Here is an 8464-nt window from a genome sequence, read left to right as displayed (position 1 = left end):
TCAATGATCCAAGATACACCTCCTAGATTCTCAAACCCTCTATAGCCTTTGTTATCATAGAAGAGAGAATGGTAAGGCATGAGAGAGCGTAAGAAAAGATGGAGGCTTCCCCCTCTTAGTCCCTCAACCTCACTCCCACTCTCTTGCTATTGTAAGGTTCTTCGTGAATAGCTTCGATAATAGGGTTACAAATGAATGGAAAGGGCTATTCATGTGTGTGCCATTTCCATTCTTTTGCAACACTTTTATACAAAAAAATAAGGTTAGGATTTTTCCAATACTCTTGGGCATCCTACCTATCTTTTGGACCAATGACCAGTCTTTCCCTCTTTCATGCACTTAGATCTCCACATACTTTTTTAAATGTTAAGAATAGAGACTAGTAAACTTTCAAACTCATCCCTAGCTAGTAAAAAGAGAAGAATTCATTTATCTTCAAGGTACAGTAAAAAGATGGGAGATAAATTTCCCGCATAGCTTATTTCATTTGATCCCATGTGGCATCCAATTTCAAGATGTTGCTACCTCAGTACCACTATTTCCACCATAGATGTGCTTCTCTTATTGATTTTAACTTAGAAAACATACCCTAATTAGAGATGCTAGTCCCTACTATGATAAATAATCCTCTATTGTCTCAATCCATACCTCAGCATTTGTTTCTTTCCCCTTGCAATCAAACTCAATTGGCTTAACTTGTTTAATAAGGAATTTATTTCTTGAATTTTAGTGGTACTAACTATAAGTGTAATATTTTGAATTACATTTCAATAATTAGTTTACTAATTAGTTTAATACAAATCATTTAGATTTTATATAAACTCTTCCTCTATTCGACACAAGATACAAAGAGATGCAAGCTTTTTACACAATGAATTCTCATTGCATTTGAGGAACATTGAGTCGTTGAAACTTTCTTTGCATCTTGAGATGTTTTGCCTTTACTCTTTGGTAGCTCCATTAGGGAAAATTTGGACTCATTCTTGGGAAATTTAAGCTCTTTGGGATTCTAAGGAATATTCCATAAGGACAAATGAGGATGAGGCTACTATTACAAAACTTTTGAGGTTACTTTTTGTCAAGATGCCTTTTTTAAAGCATGTAAACTCCAAATTTATTAGAGTTTGAGGTGTTAGAATTCACTCATGAAACCTTTCCAATGATATGTTGAATGATATAGCTTTGAGGTACAATGGATATAGTTATCCATGGGGGCCCTTCTTCTAATAATATGGCAATTCTTACAAGGCCCAAAAATGAGTCCAAATGGGCATTTAGTGACATACTTAAGTATATCACCTCTTATCTTCTCTCAATGGTAGATCTCCTTAATTACATTGAGTTTCTTGGCATATTTTGGATTTTTTGGACTTTTTCCTTTCTTAATTGGATGATGGGATTACTAGGCATCAAGGTTATAGAAGCTAGTGATTCTACACTTTATAGGATAAGAGCATTAAGGAAGTGCTTTGTGGTTTAGTGCATTTGTAGTAACATTCTCCTTGCTTGGCTTATATTTGATATTGAGGTTATACTCTTGTAAGACCTCAGCTCATATTTGTTATCTCATATTTAGATTTGGTTGAGTGAAAAATCACTTGGACTTTTATGATCACTTACTAGATAGAACTTATTTTTTAGCAAGTAGTATCTCCATAGTTCGAGAGTAGTTTGAGAGGATCACAACTAACATAGCATGATTTATTCCACATGTTCTTAGCTTTCTTGAGGAGTAGACCACTAGATGTCCCTCTTGTATAAGTACATAGATTAATGCAAGAGAGCTTGCATCTACTATCATAACATTAAAATTTTGATTCAAATCAAGAAGCTTTGGAATGGAAATCATTACTAGACTATGCTTGAGTTTATCAAAGCTAGACAACTCAATTAGAGTCCATGCAATGTAAGTCCATTTCTTAAGCAAGTCTATGAGGGGTATGGCAATCTAGGCATAATCCTTGATAAAGAATCAGTAGCATTTGGTCAATCCTAAAAAGCTATACACTTTCTTGACAACTTTGGAGGTGGGCATTCTTGTGCATCCTTAACCTTGTCAACAAGTCTATTGCAACTTCTTTTTTTAATATTATGAACCAAAGATACTCAATCTACCTCTTGACAAATATACACTTGCTCTTTTAACATTGAGATTCTATACCCTTAATGTCTCTAGTATGATTTAGAGCTATCCATCTTCTTTTTCTTAGAGTAAATTAGGATGTTGTCGAAGAAGATTATGAAAAATGAATCAAGGAAGGGTTACATGTCATGTACTAGTCTATTGAAAGTTGCAAGAGCATTACTTAATCCAAAAGACATCACAATGAACTCATAACAATCATATTGGTAGTACCTTGACCTTATATCAATCTTAGAAAAATATTGGTAGTACCTTGACCTTATATCAATCTTAGAAAATATATTCACTCCTTAAAGTCTATCAAGAAGCTCGTCAATATTGGAAATTAGATACTTATTTATTGTTGTCACATGGTTCAACCCACGGTAATTAATAAACAAAGATGAAGGGTTCCATCTTTCTTCTTTTGAAATAAGATTGGGACTCACCATAGCAAATTTCTTAGCCTGATTTAGCCTTTATCAAACAATTTCTTGACTTATTCTTTTAATGGCCTCAAGAAGACCCTAGTTCAACACAGAGTGTTCCATGAGTATGGAAAATATAACAACTATGTCGAATACTTAGGTGATGATCAGGTTGGTATGCTTGTAATAGGAGGGCAACTAGTGGTTATCACTTGGTCTTGGTAGTGGCATGATTTGTTAGAGTGGTGAAAATAAACTTACTATCACTTTATTTAGCAAGGAAGTAGACCATAGATGTGCATTGTTACCTATATGTGAAGTAGCTTAGGTGAAGTTAATGAAGGATTTAGGTTTGTAGACTGATCAACCAATTAGACTTTACTGTGACAACTTGAGTAGTGAGATGCAATAGAAATCTTTAAGGTAAAGACAGGCTCATAAAGAGTAAGCACCTCCTCGAAGTTATGCATCTCATTTGAGCTTGGGGGAAGTGTTGGGATTAGCCAAGCTCAAGGTTACTTTAGTTATGTGTTAGATAGCCTACTCAAACTATTGTTTATCTTAGTTTATTTTAGTAATGCTCTTACTTGTATTCAATTTGATACGGTTGAGTTATGATGAAATAGATGACATAGAAGACAATGCTCTCATTTCTAGTCTCTTTCTTGTCTCTCTCATGTCCTTAAACATATTGTACATTAACAGTATGATCCTAATGTTATAATAAGGTGATTTATGGGGAGATATGGATGTATTTCCCAAGGATCTTGCTTTGTTAGCATTGCCCTTTAGGGGATATGCTTACACAATAGTGGAGTGATAAGGTGATGCAAGTCCCAAAAAAATTATCCACTATTAACTTCAGTTATTGATAAATTTCATTATGGAAGTCCCCATGTAAGAAAGCCATCTTAACCTCCATCTGATAAAGATCTAGATTTAATTGAGCAACTAAGTCTGACGCTGGGCATAGGGTAGTCATCTTGACTACAAGAGAAAGATCTCGATAAAGTCAATACCATGCTCCTACTTAAAACCCTTAGCAACCAATCTGGCCTTATATGGTGGCTTAGGGTGTCTAGGAATACTCTTCAACTTGTACACCCACTTGCATAGCAATGCATATTTTCCAATGGGCAAAGAAACCAAATCCCATATATGGTTTTTCTATAATGAATCATACTCTGATTGCATGGCTCTGCCCTAAGAGTGACTATCACCTCTGTGCATGGCCTCCTCGTAAGTAAGGAGATATCTAGAATTTAACACCATAACATAGTCTATGGAGGGCTCAAATCAATCAAGCTAATGTCTATCTCTTATAGGCCATCTCAAAACAAGCTATGGGGCCTATACATGTTGTCCAATATCATGACTATGGGCTATTAGAGTAATAACTACAAGTTGGCTGGTTGGGTGTGTGGTAATAGGGGCTCCTTCTAAAATATCACCCTGTGTACCTCAACTATTTGCTCAAGTTGCTTATGCATCTTCTCCTCGTGGAAAAACAACATCATGGCTATACCAATGACATTCCTAGCCTATGGAACCCATAAGTAATAGCCCATCTTACTTGCATCCCCATAGACAAGAAAGATGCATTTCATTGATCTACGATCCATCTTATTGTGTTTGTTCTTGAATACATGGTAGAAAGTCTCACATCCAAAGACTCGGAGATGCACATATGAGGGAGGCTTACCAAGCCATACCTCCTCTACAACCTAACAACCAATAGTAATACATGGGGATCTATTGATCAAACATACAACAATAGTAACCACCTTAGCCCAAAAATGTTGTGGTAAGCATACTATGGATTCTCTCTTGAATCATCGTGTTCATATGCTTTGCAATACCATTATGAGGTGGGTGTAAAGAGTGGTCAATTGATGCTTAATACCCTGATCATCGCAAAACTGCTCAAATGCTTTTTCGAGACATATTCACCCCCATTATCTCACCTTAGGCATTCAAACTATACTCAAACTAGTTCTCAACAAGAGTAAGCCAACACTAAAAGGTGTTAACAATCCCAATGTGGGATTGATCATGGTGTATACATATGATTAATATATGATCAATGTGGATTAGAATAGATTAGGAACCCCATGGCATAGGAGAGATAATATGCACAGTTAACTATTATTTTCTTATTTTTCATTGCATAATTTGTTTACATATACAAAGGAGGAGATGTTCCATCAATGATTCCTCAGACTTTCCATGAGTGTCCCCATGTGACACCATACAACCCACACTTAACATGTGTGCCCCATGTGGCACACATTACCCCACATCTTTCATCCATATTCATGCACCATACAATCTTAAGCACATAAGAGTGCTTTCACATATACACATTGGGAAACACGAAAGCTTACAATGTCAACACCCCCTCTTAAGTGAGGAGTTATCTTCACATATTTACTCATCCAATGTAGCATTGTAACCCACAAACACTACCTCTTAACACTCCCCCTCAATGCTATTTTGAAAGGCTAACACACGACTAGACATCTAGTCACCATAAGCATGTTCATGTGTGTAACAAAGTTCATTTGAGCACCCTTGCTTGGGTGAACCTACCGCATCCTTTTTGAACAATCATAATTGTTTAGTAAATGTATGATAAACCCACTCATGCATCCAAATGTGCATGTTCTCACACACCACACACTTACAATTTCCTTTCGAGATATCAGTCTTAGGCAAAGAATCCCATTATAAGGCAATCCTTTATTACCTCATATCGAATAGAGTCTATCACGATATATATGCTACAAATACATTCATTTTAAGCCTTTAGGTAGGCTTAGGCATAGGTACCCTCATACCATGGTTGAATATAATTGTGTGTTTTGAGCAATTAGCTAAAGTACAATAACACATTAATATATGATTGGATGTTTAACACAAAACTCATTTATCTTTGTGTGAGAATAAGGATTCATACAATTAGAATGAATTTTTTTCTTTTTATAAAGAAAAATATTGGGGATAATGCAAACAACTTGTAGCATCATTATCATCTTTATCTTATTATTCGTCTTGTTGCATGCTAGGATATGGTGGAGCCCTTGCTTTCTTCCTTAGCTTCACTTGTGTAGATAATGTATCACCTTTGCATCTATTTGTATTGCACCTTCTGCACCAACTCCTTCTCTAATATGCTTGCCTACCATTTCCTTTTGCATATGCCCCTACTCTTACTCTTATATGTGTTTGACCATCTTAGGGATGTCGTTGTTGCTATTGCTTCCACTGGATAAGCTCATGTTGCTTAACAATGCACAAATCACTAGCATTTTCATCATCGTGCTACTTGCACTGCATGCCTCACTTGTAGATCCCATACACCTAGCATTGACATCAAAGCACATGGCAAGTAGCAACTACTCTATATCTTTCTTGAACTTGATCAGTCTTGTCTACTAACTTGAATCACAACCTCACACACCCCCTTAGTGCATATTGCAATTTCCAACAACAATTCCCAAATTCAATGTCTCAAGCTCTTCTTCCATCCTCATGTGCTTTCTCTGTTTTATATTTGGTGAGGTAGGAGTGCCTAACCTTGCTACCACAAATAGTCCATGCAGCTGACATGGTCTCTAGAGTTGTCATACCTAGCCTTGTTGCTTACTCTGGTAAAAATTGGTTGAATCTTAGCACTTTGGTTCATTACACAATATGTTTGGAGCTCTCCGCTCACATTACCTTACACACCATACTTCAACTATGCCACTTTGATCTAGAGTTGGTGCCTCTTTCCTTCTCCTACTTAATCCTCTGTCAACTTTAGATTGTCAAAAAGCAATGTTGTTGTCTTTGTCTACACTGCCTCTTTTAAGCATCCCTATAATGCCTTCAAGGACTTTGATACAAAACTTTGTTTCTTTACACATATTCTTCACAAACTCTCCTATTCCTTTGATAATATTGCTAGATTTCTTTATAGGGACAATCATGTTGAGACTTCAAGCTCTTGTGTGTGACTGACAGTGTCTTAGCTATGTCCAACTATACATGTGTGGGACATTTAATAAGTCAGATCAGTCAGTGTGATCTAACTAGAGTTAGTCATGGTTAGTTAAACCTAGTGTATGACTTACACTTGTGTAAGTGAAGAAGTACAATGGAATAATGAATGGAAGATAGAAAGTACGACTTAGCTCTCTGTTCCTCTTCTCAATATGTGTCTCATTTTTGAAAATGGTATTAGAGCCAGGTTTTGTGGATGCCTTGCAGGGCTTCTTTGAGCTTGTGTTAAGCTCAGGACAATGAGCTTTCAGCTCAGTTTATAGGGTAGCTTCACCTCAGTTTGCAATGGAGATTGGCAACCCTTTTTTTCTATTGGTCTGCAATGGAGGCTTGCTCTAGACTTGGTCTGGACTTATCCTAACCTGCATATAGCCTTGATTGAGGCTTATGATCCATTATTTTGTTGCTGCCCAATCCCAGGAACAATAGGTGCAAATTCACGCCAGCTTCCCAGACTTGATTCTTCCCAGTTCAGTCCTCTTCCACTTCAACTTCAGCTCAATGGCAGCCTATTCTCCTTGGTGACACCCTTGGTTAGTGGCAATGAACCTTGGCATCAACTATTAACACTTGGTATTGAGATTGACCACCATATATTCAGTTTTGGATTGTGAAGAATGGTCTACAGGTAGTATAAAATAGGGTAGCCCCTTGTCTTGATGCTTCAAGCTCCTTGGCTATGCTCATATGATGCCCGAATGGCTATGATTGATGCTGGACACCTTGAGGATGTTATGCCTATGCTATGTGATGACTTTGGGCTGATTCAAGTGCTTCATTTTCTCACTTTGGACATATATTTATGTGCTATAATATACAAATCAGAGAGTTCATGACAGGCTGAAAAACTATCATAAACTGTTGGCAACAAGCATTGGTTTATGTTGAAGCACAACATGACTTTGGTTGGCTCTAGTGAGTTGTATGATATGGCATTTGCTTGGTAAATGTCTTGTGGACTAAGAAGGGGATTGTATGCTAGTGTTTGGAGCAAAAAACAAATATATTCATATGTTCTTGGCCGTTTACAAATAGTACATGTACTCTATGGTATTGGGTCTTGAAGACAAAGTGTCTATGGATGTCGGCATGGTCATGTATTAACCTCTACACATATTAGTATATGTATGAAGTGGTTTGAGAATCCTTTGAGTTGGAATAAAGCTTAGTTGAGCTATGTATTGGCTAACTGCAATCTACAAGCAATATATTTGACACGTGTACTTGCATGAACTAAACTATGCCCATATGATTATGTATGGACTCCTGCATGAAATAGCAAATGTCTTGGATGTTTTAAAGCATGTACGACATGTACACATCTCGATTTTAGCCTTGAAAGAGTTGTTCGTCATTGATAGTTTGTAGATTTCAGATTGCATGTTTGGTTGACTGTAGTAAAGTTGCATGATACAGAGTTTCAGCAACTAAAGTTGTAGATTTCAAACTGCATGTTTGGTTGACTGTAGTAAAGTTGCATGATATAGAGTTTCAGCAACTACATCGTCTATGTTTTGACTGATGTATCTACAGGTTATGCCACATGTTTGTGGATGGTTGTGAGATGTCAATGGGCTGAAATACCCTGATTTTAGCAGACATTTTGTTGTAGAAAATTGTCATAAATAGTCAAAGATTGCAGTTGGTCAGTTAGACTTGTTGGCTTGCAAGAAGTGAGGCATTGTTTGCAACATAGCAAATGCAAACAGAATCGACAACATAATCCAGATAGTGGGGGGAAAGCTTGATAGCAATAATTATGCAATATGGAAATTCTGCATGGAGAACTTCTTGATAGGTAAAGGATATTGGGACTTGGTGACAAGTGTTGAAGTCAAACTTGAAATCCTCGAGAGGAATCCTACAGCTG

The sequence above is a fragment of the Lygodium microphyllum genome, chromosome 11 (genome assembly GCF_053477565.2).
Source record: "Lygodium microphyllum isolate KBCC chromosome 11, Lygodium_microphyllum_v1.1.10, whole genome shotgun sequence".
In the NCBI taxonomy this organism is placed as follows: Eukaryota; Viridiplantae; Streptophyta; class Polypodiopsida; order Schizaeales; family Lygodiaceae; genus Lygodium; species Lygodium microphyllum.
This window is presented reverse-complemented; position numbering follows the sequence as displayed.